The sequence below is a fragment of the Pseudopipra pipra genome, chromosome 13 (assembly GCF_036250125.1).
Source record: "Pseudopipra pipra isolate bDixPip1 chromosome 13, bDixPip1.hap1, whole genome shotgun sequence".
NCBI lineage: Eukaryota > Metazoa > Chordata > Aves > Passeriformes > Pipridae > Pseudopipra > Pseudopipra pipra.
In genome coordinates this window covers 19,077,242-19,105,094 of record NC_087561.1, presented here as the reverse complement: position 1 = coordinate 19,105,094, position 27,853 = coordinate 19,077,242, and the positions used below count along the sequence as shown (strand labels likewise).

General features: G+C 43.5%; 1 long non-coding RNA gene across 1 annotated transcript in view; it reads left to right on the top strand.

The window, feature by feature from the left end:
• Nucleotides 1-26,975, top strand: part of LOC135421635 (uncharacterized) — a 151,962-nt gene extending 124,987 nt beyond the window's left edge. The window contains exons 14-15 of the long non-coding RNA XR_010434133.1: nt 24,867-25,052; nt 25,787-26,975. This is a non-coding gene — a long non-coding RNA (uncharacterized LOC135421635). The remainder of the gene's footprint in view (nt 1-24,866; nt 25,053-25,786) is intronic.
• Nucleotides 26,976-27,853: the final 878 nt, after the last annotated feature.

Here is a 27,853-nt window from a genome sequence, read left to right as displayed (position 1 = left end):
CTGAGATCCAGCAGAAAGGTGCTGTGGGGGAGTGTAAAATGCTTTGCTGCTTCAGAGCTCCACCTGATGGGTGGGGGGTCCCAGGTACAGTGGAGCCTTGAGACTGGGACTCTCCAATAAAGCCAAACACCAGTCCCAGCAGGTGTGGCTGCAGCCAGTGTAGGTAGCCTGGCTGGGTCGTCTGTAGGTGGTGTTGAGTGCTGACTCTATCATAGAACCATAGAATATGCTGACTTGGAAGGGATCTGTCGGGATCAGAGTCCAGCTCCTGGCCCTGCACAGACACCCCAACAATCCCACCCTGTCCCTCAGAGCGTTGTCCAAACCCTCCTGCAGCTCTGGCAGCCTTGGGGCTGTGCCCACTGCCCTGGGGAGCCTGGGCAGTGCCCAACCAGCCTCTGGGGGAAGAACCTTTCCCTGAGATCCAACCTGACCCTGCCCTGGCACAGCTCCAGCAGTTCTCCAGGTCCTGTCCCTGGTCACACAGAGCAGAGATCAGAGCTGCTCCTCCGCTGTCCCTCGGGAGGATGTTGAGACCACAGTGAGGTCCCCCCCAGTCTCCTCTTCTCCAGCTGAACAGACCAAGTGCCCTCAGCTGCTCCTCACAAGGCCCCTCCAGACCCTTCCCCACCCTTGTGGCCTCCTTTGGATGCTCTCCAACAGGCTCAATGTCTTTTTTATGTTGTGATTTGCCACGACAATGCCTCTGTACATTGTGCCTTGCCATCCTACAGCTCTGAGCACAAAGGCTGATGAAGTCACTGCCCACAGGACAAGGAATAACTTCTTAAAATGTGAAGCTGTCGGTTTTTCTGGCTAGCAAGCTTGTCAGGGGACTGTGCTGAGGGTGTGCTCACATATCCTGGCTGTTGGGATGTCAGCTATACCTCTGCTCTCTGATGGACCTCGAGGAGGAACATTCATCAGAATTATGGCAGCTAAACAGGAGCCCAAAGCCAGCCTTCAGTTAAAGACAAGGGTAAATGTGAGATCTTTTCACAGAGAAAAAATAATCCCAGCTGTGCCAGGTGTCACCCTATTGATTGCTGTTTTATTTGGAAATCCTTTGCTCAGCAAGGCTCCATGAGACAAAATGAGGCAGTTTGTAGGGTCTGCCCACCTGTCTGGCTGCAAGGGGAGGGAACACAGTGTGGGTGCTGTTTGAGTGTGGCCATAAACACGTTATCAGGGCAGCCTTGCAGTTCAATCCCATCAGCAGCCCCAGCTTTACTCATAGGGAACTGCTTTTTTTTGTTTTTAAAGCTGGAGGATATTTTCTATACATTCTGTGGCAGTAAAGGCAGGATGTTTGCTGACCACTTTTAGTTATTATCTGGCAGCATCAAGTGGAAAATACTAATAACATTAAAGGCTGCAAAATTATAATGTTTTAATAGGCCTTAACCTTTTTCAGCATGACACTCTTCTAACACTTTGATTTCTAACAGCAGAGGCCTATTTTTCCCTATTATGTTTTGTAAATTGCTACAGCCAAGAGGCTTTATTTATTTATTTATTTATTAGCCCCGCTGCTAACAGGTACTTAGACCATAACCAAATTTTAGATCCAAAAAACCCTGATTTAATTTACCTTGTGGTCACCACAGCAACTGTAGTATTTGATGTTAATAAGGTTAAGGAAGGAATTCCATTGCCTGGAGTGTTCATTCAAGAATTGGGCAAACCTTTCTAATAACAGAAATGTGTAATTGCCAACCAACAACCTGTAAAACCAAAGAGCAGATAGACAGAGAGGAAAACTGCAGGAAGGATGGGATGGGATGGGATGGGATGGGATGGGATGGGATGGGATGGGATGGGATGGGATGGGATGGGATGGGATGGGATGGGATGGGATGGGATGGGATGGGATGGGATGGGATGGAAGAGCAGATCTGAGGAGGGAGAAAGGGAGAAGAGAGCAAGTGAAACAAAGCAACAGAAGGAAAGTGAGAGCTCTTGTTGTGTTTATTCAGATGAGAGTGGTGATCAGTGCATAATTTCTATGCTGATAGGGAAAGGGTAATAACAGATGTTCCATCAGACCTTCCTCCAGGAGTACAGCAAACCTAGGAGAGAAAATGGGAACAAAAAGATTTGGGTTAAGCTTCTAAACCTGCCATGGACTTTTTTACTTTCGGGTTTAGTTTTACTTTGAAAACCTTCTGGTTTTCTTCTCCCTTTTCTGTCTGCCTCCCAGAACTGCAGGATGCCCAGTTACCAATGAGAGAAGGAAAGACTGCAGTACCCACCATAAAATTTTATGGAATTGCTGTTTGGTGTTTTGTTCTAAGCTAATTCACAGCTCAGCAGTCTCGTCTGTCTTCAAACATTCTGTAGCTGATTTCCCATGAGGAAACCTGCAAATTGCATAACAGGGACTTGATTCCCAGAAACTAATATTATGATCTCTTGAGCATAAAACAGTCCTTAAAATTCTCCATATGGTTGAAGTGGCCTCTTTTAGAAGGACCTTGGTCTAGACTGAAGAACCCTGTGTGATGGAGACCTTGACACATTCCTTGGCAACTCCTCTGTGGGAAATTTCCATCTTGTTTCTAGTTTGAATGTAGTGACTTGAGGAGTTGAGCTTTTTATACCTTTGCTAAGTTCAGGATGTTTTATCTTTTCCTTATAAAGTCATTCTGAAAGCCTGTGTTCAAATTTTTTACTCTTTTTTTTTACCTTTTTTTTTTTTTGTGTGTGTGATAAACTGTATAGATCAGGCTTTTCCACATGTCTTATTAGGTATATTTCCCTCAAGTTTTTCTCTTAAATTGTTAAATTCCTTTTAAACATGAATGCACTTAGCCTCACTAGACAGCATTGTAGCCCACATATTAGCGCTGAACCAAATTTGGTTTTCTTTAAGAGCAGACGGCTTCAGGAGGCAAAGCAGCAATAAATAAGCTATGATTGTGGGTCTGGAGAAACTGAAATTTCCCCATAATGTGGTGAAAGTGAGGAATGTTTGAACCTGTTCCTGTGAGTGACAGAATTATGTTGGTAGCTGACTCAGAGGAGTGCTCCCAGCAGCTGCGTTACCTGCCCCGGCCGGGCCCCGCTCTCAGCCCCGGGGAGATCATCAACCCTTCGGATCTCTGCGGAAAATTCAAGGGTCAGGTTCAGTCTAGACCAAAAGAAAACTGTTGGGAAACACGAGAGTCTGCAAACATATTTAAGTGCTGTTATGAAGAGGACAGGGACCAATTATTCTGGTCAGGCAATGAGACTGAGGAAGAGCTGTCTGAGAAGGGTTCAGTCAGCGCAGGGAGGTGCTGGGGGAGGTGGCCAGGTCCAGCAGTGGAGAGGTTCAAAGCTAAGCTTGACACCCACCTTTAGGGGTGAGTTTAGGGATAGTGAGGTCACTTGAGCTATGAAGGAGGATGCTGGATTGGACTGACACAGCTAAAATTCCTGACAGTCCTGTGGGTCACAGTCTGTGGGTCACACCCCATCAGGCTTCTCTAGCAACCTTCCAGAAATTAAAATCCAGTCATGGAAAGTGTGTGTGTGTGTGTGTGTGTGTGTGTGCTCATGGAATTGTGCAGCTCTAAGCACGGGGTAGCAAGTTCTGTGGCTGCTTGGGACCCCTCTGTACCTCCCAGTGTGTGGGAGGGCAGCTCCTCCTCTGGAGTTCAGGACTCTGTGGTTTCTGTGCCGCCTCTGACTGTGCCACAGAAATAAACCCAAGGTAATTTTCCAAGAATATCCTTAATTTCTTGCAATTCCAAGCTTCTATCTGCATGCTCATGAATCCTCCTACCCCCTTAGCAGGCATCACAGGGAGAAGTGTGAAAGGCAGGTGTAGAAAGAGGTATTTTGAGACATTCAGTTTACCTTTTATTGTCTTAAATATCCCCAGTGTTCTCCTGAACTTAAGTAAAAACTTTCTCAGAGGAGTGTGTTTGGATCTGACTGACTTAGTCAGGAGATGTCTGCACTCAGGCTTCAGGATCTTGGAAATAAAAGCACTGAAATCAGTGAGATATCCTTCCTTCTACTGCCTAAGAACATCACTGCCAGGGAACTGGTTGTATAATATTGATCTAGGACTTCAGTCTGGGAATTTTGGCAGTTCACCACGTGAATAAAAGAAAGGAAAGAGAATCATTTTAATGAGGAAAGAAAGGAAAAAGATACATTACTTTTTAAGAAGTGAAAATCAGGTGATGGAGTTCATTTTCTACCAGGCTCAGTGTATCTAGGAAGGTTTAAAGTCCTATTAATACTGAATTATTTATGTGGCTTTATTCAGCAGCATCATAAATTCCTGGATTTTTAGAAGTTGCACTTGTAATTGTTTTGAATAGATCCTTTACAAATCTGTCCTGGTGATGTTCCACGTGACTGGGTGCAGGTGGGTAAGGACCTATTAGCATGATCATTCTTTGGCTGCACATTTTAACAGCCACCTTCTACCTGAAGAAAAGCATGATATCCCCAGAAGCTGTTTTCATGGCCAGCACAGTGGTTATTCAAGAGATATGTGTCCACATTTACAAGCACAAGGAGTAGAGGTGGTTGAGTGTAATGAGGCCCAGCTTCTTAAGAAGCTGATGGCCAGACCTTTAGTTTGAAAACATGGCTTTTTCTGCTGGTTTATACTGCATGCTTTACGTGTTATTGCACTCAGACACCTTCCAAACAAGCTGGTTACAAAACTTTGTATTGGAATTTGATGTTCTTGTTACACTGAAGCTGCAAATCTCTATATATCAAAATAAGCTTGTGTGGCTGTAATTCCACTCTGTAAGTAAGAGCAAACTGGTAGAAATTGCTTAGAATCTTTTGGTCTTATATTATGTCAAAAAGAGATTTAAATATATTTGACTTGGCATCTTTCAATTTGATTCCCCCGGACAATTATGAATTAAATCCCAGATTCCTGATGGGGTATGAGAGAACAGATGTCAAACTGATGGTATGCAGGGCCCCTGAGTGATTTGTGGAGGAACAGAATCTGGCTTGTGATGTCCTGTTTAAGTTTATTCTGCTATTTAGGGTTCACTTCAGAGATATGTTCAACCCTGTGTTTACCAGCCCTTGTTCCTGTAAACCCCTTAGTTCAGCCCTTCTCTAGGGTGAAACTTATTCCTCCCCTGGTTGCCTTGCAGACAATAATTCTCTGCAGGATGTTGGGCCTTTATCCAGTTGTAATGCTCTTGAGCACAGGGAGTCTGCCTACAGCAGTCCTGGGGCAGCTTCTGCATTTGGAATCTTCCCTGCTTCTTCATGGACTCACAGAATATCCTGAGTGGGAAGGGACCCACAAGGATCATGGAATCCAACTCCTGGCCCTGCACAGGACACCCCAACAATCCTACCCTGTCCCTCAGAGCATTGTCCAAACCCTCCTGGGGCTGTGCCCACTGCCCTGGGGAGCCTGGTCAGTGCCCAACCAGCCTCTGGGGGAAGAACCTTTCCCTGAGATCCAACCTGACCCTGCCCTGGCACAGCTCCAGCCGTTCCCTGGATCCTGTCCCTGCTCTCACAGAGCAGAGCTCAGAGCTGCCCCTCGTGAAGAAGCTGCAGACCCTGGTGAGGTCTCTCCTCAGCCTCTTCCCATTTTTAAAGCCCACAGAGACAGGGCCAGAAGGACAGACACTGTTCTGGGACACGAGGTGTGCAACAGTTCGGGGAGCACCAAGTGTGAGCTGGGTGGGTTTGGTGCAGATGGCAATGTGTGGTGTGAGCTGGTCAGGGGTGCAGATGGCAATGTGTGGTGTGAGCTGGGTGGGTTTGGTGCAGATGGCAATGTGTGGTGGTGCTGGTCAGGGGTGCAGATGGCAGTGTGTGGTGGTGCTGGTCAGGGGTGCAGATGGCAGTGTGTGGTGTGAGCTGGGTGGGTTTGGTGCAGATGGCAATGTGTGGTGGTGCTGGGTGGGTTTGGTGCAGATGGCAGTGTGTGGTGGTGCTGGGTGGGTTTGGTGCAGATGGCAATGTGTGGTGGTGCTGGTCAGGGGCTCCCGTGGTTCCCTGACTGAGGACCAACAGAAGTTCACCTCTGCACATCCTCTCCTTTGAGCAGGATGGAAATGTTATTTATTTACTATATCTTTTCCTATACTTTGACTTTTAAAGGTGGTTTTTCTTTTGAAACAGCTTAATCATTGTCTTTCCAAAAGCACACATAATCACCCCCAGCTAAAATTCCTGCCCATTAGAACCTATTGTGTACAAATATTTAATATCACGTCTCACACTGTGCAGTGTTTCCTGGTTTGCCTTGAGTAGCTGTTAGGATTTAGTGCTCTTATGTGGGTATTGCAGTTTCAGGCAGTTCCAGGAAAAAACTAATAACTCTACTTTAGCAAAGCCTAGGTTTTAAAAGTTAATGAGGGACACTTGAAAACTGGCAGCTTTTCAGTCTAAGAAGAAAGAATAAGACTAAATATGATGTAATCAAAGGGGAAAAAAAGAAAAGGCTCTTCCTTCTGTTTGTCCTGGTCTTTGAGATTTTGGAGTTGAAGGTGTGATGCTACAGCAGCTGCAGTGGAATGTCACTAATGCTCCCAGGTGTGTTTTCCAGTGTCTGACAAGAAATACAGGGTTCCAAATGTGTAGGCAGTGGTAGGAGAGGTAGTAAAGGACATGTGAACATCTTCTTGTTTCTTTTTTTTTTTTTTTTTGTTTTTGTCCTTTCCTGGATTTATAGGAGGGAGTCTTTATGTGTATGGGTGTAACTTAAAATAAAATTTAAAAAAATCCTCTAGTCTGGAAATGAAAACCAGCAGAATTAAATCATAAATATTGTTTAGTCACTGCTGGACTGCCTGAAAATCACAGAAGGATCATAAAGTCCAATGGGAAAGGATTAGGAATATTAGCGGGAGAATTTCTTTAGGCTATAGCAGTGTTATTGCAGAGTTTTTACCAGGGATTATGAGTATTAATCTGTGGTTACATCTGCAATTTACAGACTCCCTGGGAATTTTTTTCAGAATGTGGCCATACATGCATAATAAATCATAGCCATGTGATTATTAAGACCTGGACTTTTGGCAAGGATGACGGAGCATTAGGAACTCCATTTAGAGGTTAAGACCCTTACTTGCTTTTATCTTCATCATCTATCACCTCTTATTTTGGATACTTCTGAACAGATTTGCGCCTTGTCTAATGCAAACAGCAGTGCACAAGGGGGCAAGTGCAGGGGGTTTTAATTATTCTTCCCCTGCCATGACTGTTTCTGATGTAGTCCATGTTTAGTGTTCCATAAGTGGCTTATGGACTTAGGAAAACCTACTGGACTGACTCTATCACAATATAACCCATAGAGAAGGGATGTTCTGGGTGTAGCCCCAGCCATCCCCATTTGTACACGTGACAATGTAATGCTGGACACCAAGGAGGGCATTGCCTGACTCCCACTGGGAGCTTTCCCAAGGAATGCCCATATGAAATATAGGACCCTCTTACCAAAATGTTTATTTCAAAATGGCAAAAAAATTCACCACAATTGTCAGAAAATGGTAGGAATTTAAAAATTTTGTCAGAGTCTTGCAAAAAATTTACCCAGCCTGTTTTTCCTTACTCTCAACTGGCAGCCAAAACATTTTGGCAGAGCTTTTTCTTCCACCGTAAAATCTTTCCAGAACTCAACACTTTGTTGAAAGCCATGTTTGAAAAATTACTTTTTTTTTTTTTTCATTGGAAATTACATTGCTCTGTAAGAAATTGGGAGGGGAAAGTTTGATTCCTAAGTGAAGAATAAATGCTACATTTTGGTTTTGTTATTTTCAGGCCAGTCTCCCTCTGATTTCAGTGGGTTACCTTCAGGAACACGATTAATCAAAATCAGGGAGAAGGACGTGGATACAAAGTGCAGCTGCACTGACTTCACTTGAAGTCTGGATTTTACAGTCTGGGCTCAGAATCTTCCTAGGCCAGTGATTTACCTGAAAAGGGGCTGGGGGAGTGTTACAAAGTGTTAATGGCATTTTGGGAGTGTGGTGGGCAAAGTTGATAATGATGAATTATTATTTTAATATTTCTTCTTTCAAACCAATACACACCCCACTTTACCTTCCTGCTTTGTTATGTGAAAAGACTTTATAAATGATATTACAATACCTTTTAGACTCTGTGGAAATACAGAAGAAGAGTAAGAAATAATAATTAAAATGTGATTTGCTGCCTTTAGAAATGGAATGATTGGACAAGCTTGTGCAAAATCTAAAATGAATAAAAAAACCCACTTGGAACACATTCTTGCCTTTAGAAAAAGCGAGAGGAATTCACTTTCTTATTTTATTTTTTCTTACTTTATCTAACCTGACTCACTTCTGGTTAGATCTGGTGCCTTTTTTTTTTTTTTTAATAGATCTTGTCTTTTAATTACTTAAGACAAATTCATGAAAAACCTTTCTGTCAGAACCAGTGATCCTATGAAAGCCAAACACCTCCCTAAAAGAGATGCTAATCTTTTTTTCAGAGCAGCATCTCTCTTTTCCACTCTGCAGGTGGAAAAATACACATTCACTTTATGTATACTCTTTTTAATTCAAAAATTAGGAGCATCAAAAACGTGTCACCGTATGTGAAAGTGTCAAACTCACCTACATTTGTTGCTGGAATTGTAAGGTCTGTGTTGACAGAGCCTGTCAGGGCCTGGCTGTGTTAGAGCTGAGTGGGGACTGCAGGACAAGTCGGGTTTGAGGGGGAAGGAGGAGGTGGGGGAAGCCTGTAGATCTTCAGGCTGGGCTGCTGTAGTCACATGGTGCCCAACAGGTCTTCATTTCTTACCCCATAAATAGGAAAAAGACTTCTGTGTCTGAAGGCTAATTCCTAGAGGAAGCCAGGAACGTTGTCCTTACAAAGTGGGCCCAATGCTGAGCTGCAGAGCATTCCAGCTGCCTCTGGCAGGGAGGTCATGGCAATTGGGAGCAGCTGAGGATCTGGGACAGCAAGAAGTGACTTAGGAATTGCCACAGTCCCCTCGTAAAGAAGCAGTGAATAACAGACACTGAAATGGCTGCAGGACTGAAACTAGTGCTGGGTTCCCTGTAAAGTGCTCCCCAGTCCTCCTGGGCAGGCTTGTGGTGTGAGTGGTACGGGAAGGGAGGAGGGTGTGGAGCACTCGGCTCCCTTGGGATGTGCCATGGGAGGGAGGGTGGGATCGGCTCCTTTGGGACATGGCATGGGAGGGAGGGTGGATTGGCTCCCTTGGGATGTGCCATGGGAGGGAGGGTGGGATCGGCTCCCTTGGGATGTGCCATGGGAGGGAGGGTGGGATCGGCTCCCTTGGGATGTGCCATGGGAGGGAGGGTGGATCTGCCCAGCAGCCCCAGCACGGTGGTGTGAGCCAGCACAGGGTGGGGAAGGACGGCAGGACACACCTGACAGCTCGCTGAGCTGCTCTGGGAGGTTGAGTGTGCTCCAGGGGGAAGGGGCTAGAGCTGTGACTGATTCTTGCCTGGAGCATTTAATGGAGTGAAACCTGTTGCTGCCCAGAGAAGCTGTAGATTCCCCATCCCTGGAAGCGTTCAAGGACAGGTTGGATGGAGCTCTGAGCAACCTGGTCTAATGGAAGGTGTCCATGCCCATTGCAGGGGGTGGAATGAGATGATCTTTAAGGTTTCTTCCAACCCAGACCAGTCTGTGGTTCTTTGTACATGCCTGGGAAAACTAAATGGTTCGATAGACCTGCAGCTGCAGTAAGAGTTGTAGTCAGATGTGAGATAACTTGGGAGCCACCAAAACTCTTCCCAAGCCAATTGGAAGTGTTGGCATACATTCCTGTGTGCTCTGTTCCTTCAGCATGAACTATGTGATATTTGCAAATCTCGCCAATGGAGTACTTTGAGGAACAAAAAGTATTATTTTTACAATATCCAGTACTAGGCTGATTCCAGCTCGACAGAGATTTTGAGTGACTTTCTCTTATTTTTTTATTGACTCAAGCCAACTCTCCTATCCCGGTGTTAATTACTGAGAACCTTTTCTATTGTTCCTTCTTAGGGATGTTCTCCTTGCAGAAGGTTTTGGTGCCTCACTCCAGGATGAATGGAAGGAGCCGGATAAGCCATGTTGCAAAAACATTGCATTTTCGTTTTAATCTCAGAATTTCTTATCATTCATTTTCCTGCATTCAGAGGACCAGCCCTCAGGTTTCCCCACCAGTACCTCAGCAAGGCTATTCTCTGATTGCTCAGTATAACCTTCCTAATAGAACAGCTTTGAAGGTTTGATTACCTTTTTATTACCTTAAGGCCATTCCTCCTATGTAAATCACAGTAACACCCACCTGAGCATCTGCCACATGAACAAGGTTATTGGACAGAATGCTGTTTTGCAGCTTTTCATAGTTCCCAACTCTGTACTTGGAGAATGTTGCTGTGGGAATTTTCATCTGATGAAAGGTCAGTTGGGAAATGTGAGGTCTGACATTTCTGTTTTGCACAGACAGCTATAATTATCTTCATACTTTTTAGCTCCATAGTTATTGAAAACAGATTTAAGAAAAGAAAAAAGAAAGCAAAACTTTAATTTGAAACTCACTAGAAGAAAATGCAGGCTATTTCCATGAGCTCCCCAGCCAAAGCTGAGCTTTATGTTGTTGCTGCCTATAACCCACTTCTGTCCATCTCACTGCATGAGGCTGCTCCCTGTGCGCTGAACTCCTTGGGATGCATGAGCCTGGAAAAAGCCAGCACTCCAAAATGTGGCTGAGTGACACAGGTATTCTTTCTGCAGGGCAGACGAACCAGATCTGAGTGTCTGCCTATATACATGTACTTATATCTATATATATTTAATGAGAAAACAAGAGTGACCTCAGTATGTCAGACACCATGGCCAGGGCTCGAAGGCAATGCTCAGAGAAGAATGTAAGAACAAAATGGTTCTCCCTATACTCTTCACAGTATTCCCATGATAAAGTTCCAGCTGTCCAAAAAAAAAATAATTCTTTTGGTTCAAAAAAGAAGGATAATTTTTCCCCCTTTCCCAATGAATGTTGGTTGCTTCAGTGTAAGACACTCCTATTCCATCGGCAGTTTGTGAGTGAAGGGTCCAGGGCAAGGGAAGGAAAACAGCCTGTGACTGAACTGCAGCCTCCCCCAGGTGGGAGTTTTTGGCCTCAGCTTTATTTACCAACCAACCAATGTTGCTGATAACACTTCTTTAATCAGACTAAACTTTACACACTCAGTAGTGTGTAAAATAAGCATAACTGGCCTCCTACTATAGAGTGGAATTCCCTCTGGCTTAATAGATCATCCTCTTTCCAGGAATCATGTGGATATGAGGAGCAGTGCTTTGTGGTGGGAAGCTCTGCTTTATTAAAGCTTTCTGGTAACTGCTTTCTCTGCTAAGCTGCATTTCCATTCCTGTTGTGTGCTTTGTTTCCAGCCAGTGCCAAACACCAAAATAGATGTTTATCAGTTTGGCCTCTCTGCTTTGCAGTAAATCCCAGAGCTTAAAAATGCAGTAAATCCAGCTTTGAGGTTCTTAGTACCTGATAAGAAGAAAGTGTTTCCCTGGTATGAATTCACTGAGGTGTGTTTGGAGTATCAGGGCAGATTAAATCCCTACCAATTGACTTTATTCTGGTTCAGGGTTTCTCTATGGTACAGATGTGCTTTTATGCCAGGTCTGATCTGGTCTGCTGCTGGCAGGGAGCCATGTAAAACTGGTGCAAATTCCACCTCTGGGGATTCTGGCTAATTTTAGAAATATGTGATCCTGTGCCCACACCCGATCTGGATCAAACTGTGCCATGGGGTGATCGGGTGGTGCATGTGTAACTGGTGATGGTGCTCGTGTAACTTTGAATAATGAGATGAACCTGGTTATGTTCACCCTGCTATTGTTTTTACTCCTGAAAAAAACTCTGCAAGCATTTACATGGAAAACATCTTGCATAGGATGAAATAGTGGCACTGTTACACTTTCTGAGCTAAAAAATAGCATTATTTAAACAAAGTACCCACAGATAAGTAATATAGCCCTAACAATTCTTAAGTACTTTAAATTCAGACCATGCAGTTTATCAGCCTTTGTCTCTGCAAAGTGTAATGTAGGCTTCCTTTTTCACTTTAAATAAAAGTTTTATCTCTAAGTCAATCTGAATCTCAGTTGGAGGCATCAGGTGGCAGGAGGGGGATCTCTGGCCCACCCAGTTGGTTTGGACTAGAAGCTTTAGGAGAAAACATGAACTGACTCCCTGCCAGCCCTCCTCTCTCTGCTCTGCTGCCCAGCTTCAGGCTTTAAGACTTTTATCCTGAATAAAGCCTAGGAAAATATATGGAAAGAAAAGGATTATTAAAAGGATGCAAAAGGAGGATGAGCTTTTCTAAATGACTATTCTTGTTGTGACTGTCCCTTTCACTGGTTTACTCTGGTTTGCCAATGTCTGGTTCCTATCTTCATTTAACATGGATGCTGCTTCATGCCATCACTGTGCCCACACAAAGCATTCCCAAAACTCCCTTGGGAGTGCAGACAGCCTCAAAGAGTGTTTGAAGGTTAGAGAATGGTGGTTGTTGATTCATTTTTAAACTTTGTCTAAGTCTGTAAGGAAGTGCATCTTCCAAACTCTTTTTAGAGAATTTTAAACATATTTTTGTACTAAAAGTAGTTTTGCATCTGTTCTTGCTTTTGCAAGTTGGTTCTGAGTTTAATTCAAGCAGAATGTTTTCATGCTTTCATCTAAAAATAGTTTGCCTACATTTTTTATCCATTAGTCCAAGAGAGGTTGTGGCACTGTTCTCCCACCTCATCATCTTGTTCATCCTCAGAGGGCAACAGCAGTGCCAAGCTGTAAAGATCCAGTCCAGTGCTTGTGTCTGGCCTCTCAGAGAAGTCACACGTAGTTTTGCTGGCAGTGCAAAACCAGACTGTGGGTCTGTGATGTGGTTGAACCTATTGACAAGTTGCTGAGCTGTCTGGTGATGGTGTGTTCCAGTCCTCTGTTCTGCTCATTCCCTACAGAAGGTGCTGCTGTTCCAGTATAGTCTCATGGAAATGCTTGATGATGTTCTGTAAAGGCAAACAAGGAAAGATGGGATATCTGGTGAGAGACTGGGAGTAACATGCTCTGAGGAAGGAGAGCCACCACTAGGAACCACAGATATTGGGGTTTGCACCAAACTGTGAGAGGCTGCACAGAGATCAGGAAACAGGGAATGAGCACAGCAGACAGAAGAGCACATGGAGGGAAACTGGTGTAAGTCTGATCTGTCACTTAGAGCAGAACACAGGCAGGACAGGAGCCAGGTTTGGAAGAACAGCCAAGAGAGCAGCTATCTTAGCGTGCTGGGCTGGACAGTAAAGAGCTGCAAGGTCTGTGTTATCAGGGACTGACCAAGAAGTCAGGTCCCCTGGTCAGCCTGTAGCTCCTGTTCAGTCTGGCCTGATTTTATGAGGCCCTTGCTGCCTGGGAATCGACAGATTGTACAGAGACAGAACTCGACACCCGAGGGCTCCCCGTGGTGCAAATGCTGGGAGCCTGTGTTCAGTTATGATGAAGGCTCCCAAATTCATCTGAGCACCATTTACTGTCTACCTCAGATACTTTTAAATGTGATCCCAGTGTAGATATTGCTGAGAAATCTCTGCTTTTCCCCAAAGCTATGCTGGGAGAAGTTATGCTCTTGGAGAACATTCCCATTCCCTCACAATTCAAATTTGTCAGAGGCTTCCATGAGAATTAAGCCCATGGCTGTTGTGTTTGGGGAGCTGGGGCCTTTGGATACTTGAGCAGGAGGAGTGTCTGTTTTATTTTCTTATAATCAAGTTTTCAAACGATTCTGCAATTGCTATCACTACTGTCTTGAGATAATATTCAGTTCATTAGATGTATTAATTTCTGTGGTGCTCTCCATGGGCTGCCAAAATTGTAACTCTTTTAATTTCAGTGCATGTGAACTTGAAGTCATCTGTAAAAGGTATCAGTAACATGATGACTTCAGACCTTGAGACATGAGAACTGAGATGGTGTGAAGGGTAATCACAGTCCAGAGATGCCCAAACATCTCTGGGTTTGCCAGACTGTTTGGTGCTTCACTGACTGAGAGGCAACATCAAAGATATTCACCAAATTTCAGTGTAAATTGGAATTTCAGTGGCTGGGGAGGCAGGTGACACCACCATAGGCAGTGAAGGAATGTCCTGGCTGGTGCTGGGATGGGGAGGAAGGGCTTGCACAGCCATTGCTGGGTGTGATCCGGGCTCCACTCTGTAGAATTAAGGAATCTGTGGCCTTGCTGAACATGCTCATGCACTTGGTCGGGTTTGTTATGACTTACTCTTTTTTGTCACAGCCTTGCAAAGAGCCTCACTCCCTAATTTAAACCATATGGACTGGGATCATGTCATACTTGGAAAGAAACCAATCAAACAAGACATAAGAGGGTGCACAGACCTCACTTGTTTTAACAAACTTAAAGAAAACATTTATAAGGGGATATTCCAGCAAACTGAAAGAACTGATGATTCAGCTCATGGATTACACTCCTCCTCACATCTCCCATAGGCATGACCATCTGTGACAAAGGTTGGAATTACAAAGAGCTTCATCCTTCTGCTGTAGATCCCTGTTTTTGGTGAAGCACATGTGTAACCATGAGCACCGTGGTGTTCACACACCCTTTACAAATCATTGTGTGCAACGGAGAAGTTGCTGTTAATTTTGCTGACACACATGACTGTGTGCCCAACCAGCTCCTAAAAACCCACATGAGCCCTCAGTGTTTTTCTGCTTAAGGTTCTGAAACAAAAACAAGCGTAAAGAAGGAAATTGGTAGTGGAGGATATTAGAGAACTGATAATCCCACCAGTAAAAGGGGTGAGGAGAGAAAGAGCTGTTTTAATGTTTTAATTTAACTGTTTTAATGACCAGGTGTTAAATCATTATTTCTAGAGAAATTTCTGTGCATGTACCACAGATATGTCTCTGAGGTCGTACCATTATTCAACCTTTAAAGCAGCTCTTTCACCTTTTCTGAGCATTTTGTCTGGATTTGTTCTCATATCAAATTATTCCTTGTCAAGGAATAAAACAATTTTCAAGATACCATAAGTTTGTTTGTGTAAGACTCAGAAATAACATTTACATGTAAGTGTTTATGTTTATATTTGTAGGGCACATTACTTTTGTTTGATTAGTCACAAGAAACAGTTAACTCCTGAGAGGAACAGCAGAGAAATTTAGCAGGAGAAATAGATTCTGTTACTTGTAGAGTTTTAGCTTCTACATTTTTAATGAAGTCTGCCTAGTTTAATAATAACCTCATGTAAATCCAGTAAAATGCATATGGATTGCTGGTAATTTTTTTAACTAAGCTCTGATCATACAATAAACCACCAGGTAGATACTATATGATGAAAAGTATTTTTTCCTTTCCAAATTGCCAAATTTCAAGTGTGTTTTTTGCAGTTCATTTACTACTAATAACAAAATTTTAAATTCTTAAAAAGGTATCATCTTGTCTCTTTTTTAACTATTCCAGTTACTTCTCTTATTGAATGCTGGATGGTTTATGGTGTACTTTTTCACTATTCTAAGCCAAATCTGTGTTTCTGTTGTTATTATCTGTGTTCTTGTAGCTCTATTGTTTTATTGTGTCACCTTGCTGCTTTGTATTTTTTACATGTTGCTCTATAGGAATTACTCCTGAAAATAAGTAGCTATGCCTTGATTTATATTGAAAACTCTTGGATTTTCAGCTACAGAGAACACACGTTTTAGCCAGCAGCAGTTAATTCCTAGTCTGTAGTTATGTCTTGAACTGATTAGGAAATGTATTGAGAAAGAATTTTCTCTTGTTGGATTTTTAGACACAAATTTTTGTTATTCCATGGCTGCTACTTTCATTGCTGCTGTTTGCTCACGTGTGGGCTCGTGTCTAAATCCTTTCTCACATCTTGGTCACTGGAGAGCCTTGAGGTGGCTGTGAGAACAGGCTGCTTACGATGGTCAGGACTCCGAGATCTGCTGTAACCTGCACGTGGGCCATCCAAATTGTCAAAAATATTTGATTTTATGGATAGTAAACAAATAAGTAGATAAAAGACTGCTGGTAGCACCCTATTTTGCATTAGGGGACTTCAGTTTTCCACTTCTAAGAGTTCTTCAAAGTAATCAACAAAACTTCAGGGCTGATCCCACCATAGAAAGTGGGGTTTTATGCACATCTTTTCGTGGAAAATGAGGTGTGTTTTGGCTTGGTGCAAACAAGGAAGAATTCCACTGATGTTGGTGTATTTCTGCTCTTGTAAGGCAGATCAGAAGGAGCCCCTCATGAGCACAAGGCACTGTGGTGCCTCTTCACTGCTGCTGCCAACTCTGAACAGCATTTCTTGGTAACCTGGGGAACCTGGGTAACACTGAAGTTCCAAGAGGCACATTGGAATGGCTGTAAAATGTTGTTTATATTCAATATCTCCAGCAGATCCCAGTTTCCCCAAAGAAGCACTTTGGCCATAGTTTCATGTCCTGATCAGGCCTGATCACCACAGGGCTGTGGTTCAGCCTGGAAGACAATAGTGGAGGGTGAGAAGTCACAGCCCTTCTGCAAAGTGTTCCCAGCTGTGCAAAGCAACACCAACACACACAGTGGAAAAGAGGGATCTTATTCCCTGGAGTCTGTTTGGGTTTTGTTTACGCTCTTTTGTGACCAAGTAGGTGTAATTATTCAACATTGCTCGTTCCAACAGAATGCGCACTAGAAAGATCTTAAGATTTTTCCTCAATGAGTGTTAATTCCTCTTTTCCATTTTGTCCAAAAGGCTTTGTCGGCAAGTTTTTTTCTGTTTAAAAAGAGAATTATTGGCTGAATATCACCCGCAGATGTGCTCCTTGATAACCAGACTTGACTCTACCGAGTGCAGTGGGTGGAATGATCAAATAGGAGAATTGAAGAATTCTTGGGCATCTCAAGTTGTTTTGCAATAAACTCACAATAAATGTTGCTATATTCCTAAGTGACCTAATCCTTCTTATGTCGAGCTCAAAGCAAAACTGTGTTTGACAATAAAAACTCAAAACACTTAATTTCATTATCCTGACACTCCCTCCTCCTTTCCTTTAAAGATGCATCTTTCAGCCAATTTACTATTTGCTTCTCATTCCCCTTCCAGATTCAGGCTATAGAATAACTTTATACATTGATTAATTTTCAGATGGCAAATGGGGATTGCACACATCTGTTTCAGCACTCCTGACACAGATATTCACATCAGTGAACGAGGGACAACTTGTTATTTCCACCTCTGGGTCAGATCCTGCCTGCAGTTAAGCAAATGTTTAGAAAATACTGTTAGTTCCTCCTCAGCTTTATGTATAGCTGGTCTTAACAGTGAATTGGAGAAGGTGAAGTGTAAATTGAGTATTATTCAGTTTATTCCAAGGAAAGAGTCGTTTGTTAGGATGAGGAGTGAAGAAGGAAATTTAAACTAGAATCTTGAGGTCTTGTCTCTGCTTTATGTAGCTGAAACTACATAAATTGAAAATACTTGCATGTACTTGAAACACACTTGAAAGTTGCCAGAGCAGTTTTCACAGAAATGGAGTTTTGACAACGTTATCTTTGCCAACATTTTCTTTCCCTCAGACGCTGTACGATGTGTTTTTAGTTGCCACTGTCTGCCACGAGAGTGGTTCTGTTTCAGTGGCACTGGAGTCATTTGTGAGTGTTGGAATGAAATGCTCGGTGTAAAAACAAGATTTGACACCAGTCAAATTAGTCACCCACTTGTTTGGGAGTGTGCTCGTTGCCAGCTCACGCTCACTCGGGGGACAGGCAAAGGCATCAAATGCCTCTGCAGTTCATAACACTTCAGCAAGGGAAGCAACTTGTGAGCTGGTTTTGACTGTGTGGAACCAGGAATGTTGTGTCTGTCTTGGCAAGGATGAGCTGAGTTTTAGCAAACCCATTCGTATGCCACTAGACTTAGATAAAGATGAAGGCATTTTCTGTAAATGTTCTATAGGAGTTGTCTCTGATACAGTCTTTAGGAAGCTCTGTGTGTTGCACCCATGTTTTCTTGCTCAAGGCAGTACTAGTGAGGAAATAGCGTGGTTTAATTGTTTATATGAGTTGGGAGGGAGTATCTTGCCCATTCCCCTTTGTTTTCGCTGAATTGCTCAGTAACTCCTGCAGATGAAGTAAGAGTTTCATTTCCAAACTTCTCAGCTTTAGCTGACAGTCCCAACAGCTGATATTTCTGTGCTGGTTTGAGACATGATCATGCAAGAGGCCCCAAAGAGAAGCTGGGTATTAGTGCCCTGTGTGGTACCTGTTCTACAGGTACAGTATTTACAGGAGGTGCTTCTGCCTCTGCAGATGTTTTTCGGTGCACTTTGCTGGATGATATTTATCACGGGAACTTGAGCCAACAGATTTTTCATTAAGTGGTTTTTGTAGTCAGAGCTCTCACTGGGATCTCTCTCCTCCTGCCTTTCCAGTGGCATCCAATGTGTAACCAGGGTGTTGGAGCTCACTGTGCTCCCTTTTTCATTCATGTGAATGCAGGGCTGAGACCACACCAGCATTAGAGTTGACTATTAAAAATGGGTAGTTACAGACATAAAGCTCAAAGATGAAGGTCTGTAATTGTCAATATTGCACTGATAAGCTGCCAGAAAAGTAGAGAAATCTTAAACCTTCTTCAGTGGATGCCAACTGAATTAAGAGCCTTCTTCCAGGCTGTGTTGGAGCCAGAAAATCCAGTTATCAGAGCAAGCACAATCTCTGTTGCTTCTGTTTCCCAGCTGCTTCTCTGGGGATGCAAATGGAAATTCATAATTTCCTTGCAAAGGCTGAAATCCAAATAATTATCCATCTTTCTGTGGTTTCAAATCTCATAAGGACTCAAGAATGAGAGCCACGTATTTCAGGCTACCTGGTCTCACCCCCTAAAAGAAAGTACCAAGATTATGAGTAAATCCCCTGCCTGTCACCAGAAAAGATCACCAAAATTTCTGAGAGGTGGCAAAAGCCACAGTTAGAAACAGTGGTTGCTAAAAAAGCTCTTCAAACCCTTCTTCTCAACTTTGTGCTCGAAAGGGCCTAACCCTGGGCCACCACTCTGGCTCCCAGCCCTCCCATTCCCATCAGGCCTGGTCATTTTGACTGCAGAGTATTGGAAATTACCTGTACAACAGACCATAGAGGTTTTGATGCCATCTACATTGTCGTTCTCTTTCTTGTAAAAGGTAACATGAAAACATTATTAAAAAAAAAAAAAAAGAAAAGGTAGAAAGGTAGAAAAGACAAACAAGTTCCATCTGCTACAGCTGTAAATGGGATGTTATGCCAGCAAAAGGAGAAAGGATAAGGGGTTTTGAACAGTTTGAATATTTTGTCATCTAAGCAATGGCTAACCTTAACCTTTGAGTCAAAAGATGAACTTTTGTTTTTTGACCTTTTGTCATTCTCTCCAATGACAGTTGTGGTCTGTCCCTTCAGTCTCTCTTGTACTCTGGAGCTGATTTGACAGCTGTGTTTTTTACTAATTCAGTCTTAAAGTATTTATTTTATACAGTCTGATGGGGTGTGAGCAGTGTCAACAATCACCTTCGTGGTGCTGGGAAAGTACTGAAAATGAGCTGGAACAGATAAATACAGCAGGGCCATTATTGCCACTTCCCTCTGGAACTTCATCTCCCCACACGAGCACAATGCAATGAACTGTAGCTCATTCCAAGAGCTATGACTAAATATTGACTTCTGGGCCCTTTTGATCTCTGGAAAGGTTTGGATCCAGACTGTGCAGGTGGCACAGTCTGAAGAAAGATGTCCCATTTGCATCTGGTCCCTGGAGCACCTCTCTGTGTAGTGGGTTGACCCTGGCCACATACCAGGTACCCACTAAAATTTATTACTAACAGGATAAGAGCCAAAGAATGAGAAATAAAATAGTCTTAAAAACACCTTATCCTCACCATTCCTTCCTTCCATGTTCTCCCTCCTCCCCCCCAGCTGTGCAGGGGGACAGGGAATGGGGGTTACTGTCAGTTGTTGTTTCTGCCGCTGCTCAGGGAGAGGAGTTGGAGTCCTTCCCCTGCTCCTGTGGGGTCCCTCCCACGGGAGACAGTCCTTGATGGACCTCTCCAGTGTGAGTCCATCCCTCGGGCAGCAGCTCTTCCCAACCTGCTGCCCCATGGGTCACTCCTCCATGGGGTCAGTCCCTCACGGATGAGCTGTACCGGCGTGGGTCCCCCACAGGGGCCACGAGTCCTGCCTGGGAAAAACCTGCTCCAGCCTGGGCTTCCCTCTCCACGGGCTGCAGGTCCCTGCCAGGACCCTGCTCCATCCTGGGCCTGCCACGGGGTCACAGCCCCCTTCCTGCATCCACCTGCTCCAGCGTGGGAGCCCCCAGGGGCTGCAGGGAGGTCTCTGCACCCGGATGTTCCCCCAGGGGCTGCAGGGGGGTCTCTGCACCCCGATTGTCCCCCAGGGGCCACAGGGGGGTCTCTGCACCCCGATGCTCCCCCAGGGGCTGCAGGGGGGTCTCTGCACCCCGATTGTCCCCCAGGGGCCACAGGGGGGTCTCTGCACCCCGATGCTCCCCCAGGGGCTGCAGGGGGGTCTCTGCACCCCGATGGTCCCCCAGGGGCTGCAGGGGCACAGCTGCCCCACCCTGCTCTGCCCCACGGGCTGCAGGACCTCAGCTCCAGTGCCTGGAGCACCTCCTGCCCCTCCTTCTGCACTGACCTTGGGGTCTATGTTGTTATTCCCATGTTCTCACTCCGCTCTTCCCTGGCTGGAATTTTTTCTGCACAACAATCTTCTTAAATATGTTATCCCAGAGGCGTTACTGTCACTCCTGACTGGCTTGGCCTTAGCCAGCAGCAGGAATTCCGTCCTGGAGCTGGCTGGCATTGGCTCCACGGGACAGGGGAAGCTTCTGGCAGCTTCTAACAGAAGCCATCCTTGTAGCCCCCCCTGCTACCAAAACCCAGCCATAGAAACCCACTACATTGTCCTTGTCATATCCTCCTTTAAACTGCAAAATCTTACCAAGCCAGAGCATGTGTGTGGACCTTCCCCTTCTGGGTCAGCTGTTTCAGTGTTATTGTGGACTGGTGCTATGGACTTCCTTGGCTCACCTGGCAGCCTCTCCATCTTTAACTCTGGAGTTTGATTTTCACGGTGTATTTTGGATAAAGCAGAAGGAAGTGAAGGAATGTCCAGAGATCCTGAAGCCTCGTGTCATTTGCTGAGGTGCTTGTATGCCTGATTAATTATTGCCTAATTATAAACCCTCAGGGTCATACTTTTCACCAGCGAGAAGAAAATGTTACATAGACTGCCAAGAAATATCAGATTTTCCATCCCAGCTGTTTTCTGATTAAATGGCTGCACCATGAATTTAAGAGAGTTGTTCAGCTGCACTTGGGGATGGTTTGCCATTTGTTCATCCCTCTAATGTCATGCCAGACAGAACCTCAACTTCTCCTCTCTCTCTCACCAGAGGACTTTTGGTACCTAGCAGCAGTGGATAGGTATGGCTGAAGTGACACACTTGGTTTTCCCTTTTTTCATCTCAGAATGTTGCTGTGCCCACTGCAGGGGAAGGGGACAGAAGTACAGTAATGCTCACACTGTGCAGCAAGGCAAAGGAATGGGGGAATTCCTTTTTTTTTCTTTTTTTTTTTTTTATTTTCTATTTAAAAATAGAACAAAACTGTTGAGAAAACTTTGGAAAGGGTTTAGATGGCTAAACTAGGCTGTAGTTCTCCTTAATCTCACGGGTCTTTCCAAAACCAAAGAAACTCTATTTGGATAGCTAAGCTTCCATGAGCAACAAATTTAACTCAGTGACTGATGGAGAACTTGCAGGACCCTAACAAAGCACAAAGCAAAGACAGAAAGGATGGTGGGAAGACACTGATTTGTGCAAGTTAAATAATCATGAGTCTATTGCAAGAAAGGAGCACATTAAAGTGGGGTTGTTAATATATCGACAGCACAGTCACTTAATAGGCATGCAACATATTTTACTGCTGTTTTGGCATTAGTCTCTGGCAGAGAATTGTCTCTAAACATGAGAGATATCTATCACAAAAAAAAAAAATATGGACTAACTGGTGTCCTAATATGAACAGAGGTCAGAAATCTGAATATCAGTGACCTCTGAGGAACTGCTGAAGTGCTGTGGGATGTGTATTTTAGAGAGTGATGGCTGAGGGGAGGCAATACATGTGTGTTTGTAAGAAGAAGGCAGTGAACATACTGCTCTAAGCAAAGAAAAAGAATAAAAACCAATAGGTAAGAGAATTCCAGGTTTAGAAATTTTTTGAACTTTCTAAAACTCTGATAGTTGTTCACTGGAATAGATTATTTAAGGAGAATCACTGTCTTTGCAGATTGCAAAATCCAAGTGGGATAAACACCTGTTAAAAGTTGTGTAGATAGAGTTGTTGCAGCTTCACATCTGGGTGCTAGATGCATATTCTGTAGACTATATAATAAATCTGTGCAGAAATGAAACATCAAATTTCCGTTAAAAGGCAACATGCAGAAAGTTCACATTTTTGTCCAGCTGTGCTTTATGGACACCTTAACAGTACAGGCCTCAGAGGTTCACACAAGAGAAAAATGATGTTCCCTTTGTCTCAGGACAATGAAGTCTATTATTAGATCTGTGCAATGTCCATTAGGAAGTGCTGGCCCTGTCCCTAATCGATGTAATTTAAACTATGCAGTAGGAAGGGATCTCTTAAGGGTATCAAAACCAACAGAACATCTGAATTAGTAAGCAAAATAAAATTGTTTCCAGCAAATGTCTCTATCCTCTCTGGCTACAGGGGCATTGGGACCTTTGCAGACTCTCAGGGGGTGTGATGAACATGTGTGTGCCGAGGAGCATTTCCAGCCACTGCCATTTCTTGTTTGGAGGATTTAATGCAGAGACTTGTTTGAGAGCAGGTACCTCCACTGTCAAAGCATCATCAACAACCTGAATCTCTTGGGAGGAAAACCAAAACATCACATCAACCCGCTAGTCTGGTCTAAATTTTTTATTTACTTATTTATTTTTTTCCCCCACTCCCTGAAACGTGCCCTGGGCCAAAGGGAGTTGTTTGGGTTTTTAGATCCAAAACTTTTGCTGATACTCCATAAAAATGCCAGTTCCCAGTCTGCTCTATGTGCCACCTTTAGTGACTTTGCCAAGCACCTTCTTTCTTGTATTAAAGTCTGGCAAGCTCTTCAAGCAAAAATATTCTTTCTGTACTTCAGAAGGAGCCTTTACTCGTCTGTGTTTGCCTGGAAACTGTTTGCAGGAGAGTTGTGTGTTCCCCATAGGGGGAGAACAGCTCCTGCTGCTCACTGCAAACCAACTCAATCCCTCTGTTTCTGCCCTTCAGAAAGGATCCCAGTTCTCAGTGCAGACCCCAGGAGTTGCTCTGTACCTGTCTGTGCCCTACAGGGTGTTCTGGATTCAGCCACTCTGTCAGTAGCTTTCACAACAGCATCAGAACTCCTGAAATACAATTGGATTTGCCAGCATAGGAGGTTTTTATTCCTGAGTGGAGACCAAATACAGATAAATGAACTGCTTAATTTCAAAATTAATACAGAAAATTGAAAAAGAACATTATACTTGTGTTAGAGGATTTTAAATTGACCTGCTCCCCAGATGTAGGAGCAAGAGGCTTGTGGTTTCTTCCCCAAGAATTTAATCCTGCAGGCACAGCTCATGTGGAGCAAGTCCTTAGTCACAGAACAGTTTGTTTTGACAGTCCTAAATGATCCATACGAGTCACCCTTGCTGTACAAGAATTAAGTAATGTCTCCATGTCAGCACTTTGCTGGGAGCATGCTGAAGTTAATTTGCACCCCAGGTCAGAGCCCAGATTCTTTCAAAGGAGTGACACTGAGCATAACTTTTTGGATGTCTGTAGACCTTGGCTGAGGTCTTGGCAGCGCCGTGTGTGTGAGTGTCCTGCACAAGACCAATGAGAAACCAGAGCAGCTGTTCCCAGGCCTTGGCTTTGACTTATGACTAGTCACAGAAATTGTCCAAATTCATTTTACCGCTGTACACATCAGCAAGTAAAGATCTATTAAATTACCAATGGTAATTGCCATCACTTGTTTCTGGTACTTTGTATCTAAAAAAATTACAAACTCTTTACCTGAAGGTTGTTCACTTTGGTGTGTTACACAGGACAAAGGAGATCCACAGGTATTCCCACACTTCTCTGCTTTTGCTGGCAGAGCACAAAGCCAGAGACTTCATGTAATGAATTGAACGACAGCTCTGTGCAGAGTAAAAACCAATGACAAACATCACTGCTGTGACCTTAATTTTCCTGTTGTTTACCCCTTTTGAATGATGCTTAGAACTGGTATCAATCAAGTATTATCTTCAAGAGAGAGAATAACTGTGCGGAGTCAGATCTTTCTTTTCTATGTGACTCATCCTTAAGTGCCTGCATTCAACAAAGGACAATTCAGTTTGTGTGGAAACAGATCTCAGAGGGAGAGTTACAAACAGCTCCTTCTCTCTGAAGTGCTTCTTGATGGAGCCATGATGGACCAATACCTACAGAGCCAATTCCAGCTGCAGGTTATTTCAAATTTATCTAGACAAAACAGAAAAGTTCTGGATTATTACTAATACACACTGCAGACAGAAGCCTGAGGTGCAAAGAATGGTCAATTCATAAATCTAACGTGACATTATCTAAAACTGAACAGCTGGAGAAAAATTCAAGTTTTTCATTCTACCTTCAGGATAAAAGATGCTTGGAAGTAAAAACATTTGGAAGGGTATTATCTACCAGATTTATAGCATTTTTTTTGAAAAGTTACTGTTCTACTTATTTGCACTGTACAAGGCAGGTGCATTCATGGTCTCTTCAATGTTCCTTTCATTTGTCCAAGTTTCCTTTCACCCACTTATTTCAGTTGTGACCAAGGGTAATCTGGATTTCTTTGGGTCAAAGATAAGGATAAATACCAAAGGACCTGGACGTGCACTGGATGTTTGTTCTTCACCTGCTGCCTGTGCCTGTTTGTGCCTTCAGGACTCGTAGAGCTGAGGATGGACATGGAATGATGCCTTATGAAACAAGTTTAAAGCATTCTAATATGGTAATATCTACTATTTGCTTTGTTCTGATTTAAAGAGCTCCATGACTTGCCAGCTCAGGGGAGGAGTAGGTCCAGCACTATTTGTCTTAGTCCAGCAGACCTCAGTGGGATTTATAAACAATATTTTCAGGAATCTTATCAATCATCCTTTGACCCAACCACCTCATGGTACCACATGAGCACCACGTTAACAAATAGACCTGGAAAGGGACCCATTCACACCCACCTTATTATACCCTGCATACAGTTTTTAATGCAAAAAAACAACTACTTGTGCTTTTGCTCAGGGGTTGTTCCTCTCAGTACCACAATAGCAATAGCATGGCATTATCTGGAGTCTTTGTACCTCAGGCCAGTGATTTAGATGGGAACGTGCTGGTGAGATTTGGCCCAACATTTTTTCCTATTGCATTTCCCTCAGTACTTTCCATGTAAAGAGCTGGATGCTGTAGAAGGTAGCCCTGTTCTGTGGGTGTGGAACCCAAATTCATACCTGTAGATGTCTAGAAGCAAAAGGGAGATTTGTAAAGCCTGGCAGGTCATAAAAACCTCTACTAAAGGAAATTTAAGGTTATTTGTTTGGAATTTAAGTTTTTCTCTGTCTACATCACAGATTTTTCTAACATACAATCTAAACTCTTTTCAATGCAAATTAAGCTCTGATTGTACAGATAGTGGTCAGTCTGTTGTATACTACAAGCTGTTTTCATCTGTGCCCTCTTTTCTTTCTAAAGAGACCTACCTCGTTTAATTTTTCCTTGCATCGCCTTTGACTGTCCTCTGAATTCTCTTCTCTTTGACATCTGTCCATCTCTGAGTGCAGTGGTTACAACTGGACCCTGTCTCCCAGCTGAAGACTCCCCAGTGAAAACAGAGCAGAAAAAATGACTTCCCTGACATACAGATTTTTTAAAAAGAAGTATTGGAAACTAAGGTGAAAAAAAAAGGACATCCCTTTTGCCATCTATGAGGGGCGGGGGGCTGACCCTAAAAACAAACAGTGCAAAAGCTCCTGCTCGTTGGGACATGCAGGTGGGCTGCTGTGCTTTTCTTTTATGAACATGCAAGAGCTGCAATTACTGGGGGAAAGGGCAAGGCTTTTTTATGAGAAGCAATCACAGAGACTCACTTTTTCCAAAAGGTACATTGTACTTGCTCTCAGATTGTTGCGCTGTGTGGTGATGAATAACACTTGGAAGCAGATGTCAAAAGCATCAGTGCTCAGTGGAAATAGTACATTTTTTCCATTTTATGTCTAGTTTAGACTATATTAAAGAGGAGGGAAAAAATTTAAAAGCTGAAAACATGCTGAAACAAGTTACAGTTGTAACAGAATTGACGACAGCCAGGAAATTCCAAGTTCGGGTCCTCACTCTGGGCACTCAGACTAAGAGTTCACCACTAACCCTTGGGTTAGTGTTGGTCACAACAGCTTCATCCTTATTTGTTATTTGCTGTTCTGTGTGTGCCTGTTTGATGCTGGCTGTTTTTCTCTTTTCTTTTGATCTTTCAGAAGAATTTCTGAAGTCCGTGTCCTGCCCCGTGTGCCTTCATACCAGTTCAAAGCTGTCAGGGAACTATGAACTTTATAAACACCCATCTAAAATGCTCTGCATCCCAGAAAGGTCACAGAAGGTTTGTTCTAGAGACAAGAATGAACACAAATATGAACTTCTATCACTGTTTATTAAAGCATGTGATATTCACATAAACATTGCAATATTTTCTTTGCATGTGTTAGTAATAAAAACTTTCCGTATTACTAAAATCTGAATATTTAAATCATGTAATGTTATTTTTTCTTGAAAGTAATATCAAATTATATTTTACTCAAATGTTGACAACAAAAGCTGATCTGCCTGGGTTCGCTTTGATCCTCCTGTGAATGGCACGGAGCAGTTCCATGTGCACATAGTGAGGTACAAACCAGGTTACATATTAATAAATGCAGTGTAACCATGCCAACCTTGATGCCCATGCTCTGTTTACCCTGCCAGATTGTGCATTTCTTCCATTTGTTAAGTTTGGAAAGGTGATATGATCTGGAGATTCATAGACCATGAAGATTATGGTCAAAAGTGGGCTATTGTGGTCATGTAGAGCAGTTATGGATCACAGGGATTAATCCCTGTTGAAACAGAAGAATCCTGATCTTACAGTTTCCACTGATTCAGCAGTCTGTCTTCACTTGTTCCAACAGTTGGTAACCAGAGTGTTAAATGTGCTCCTCAACTCTTACTCTCTGTGCACCCACTGCACTTGAAAGCATTTTATTTCTCAGACCTCTTCTCTTAGGTACTTACAATGTTAGCATGGAATCCTCTCTAATAAGTTAAACCAATGTCACTCCCAGACACCTTTACCCAGAACCTGTTCAGTTATTAATCCTGAACCAAACTGAATAAGGTCAAGTCAAAATCTGTCGATGCCAAATCTTGGGGTGGCAACTGCACCAGTACCAGACCCAGAGATGGTGTGACCACACTTCCCATATAGGATATTCCGTGTTTGAGAGTTTTTGATTACCTGCCTATCCGTGTGATCCCTGAAAAGGAGCTGGAGTGGCTGTGGAGCAGATGGAAGCCCCTGCAGGAAGGCTGTAGGCTGAATGTATGACCTGGGATTTGGCTGTACAGGGGCTGGGGCTGCTGCCCCACTTCCCACGGGATGCAGATCCCTATCAGTGACCATGCTCTTCCCACTTTCTCTTCCCACAATGTTTTCTACAGTCGTCCTTGGCCAATGTTTATTTTATGCTTCTTCAACACCAGAGTGTGTTAGCATAGTCCCAAAATTACTCG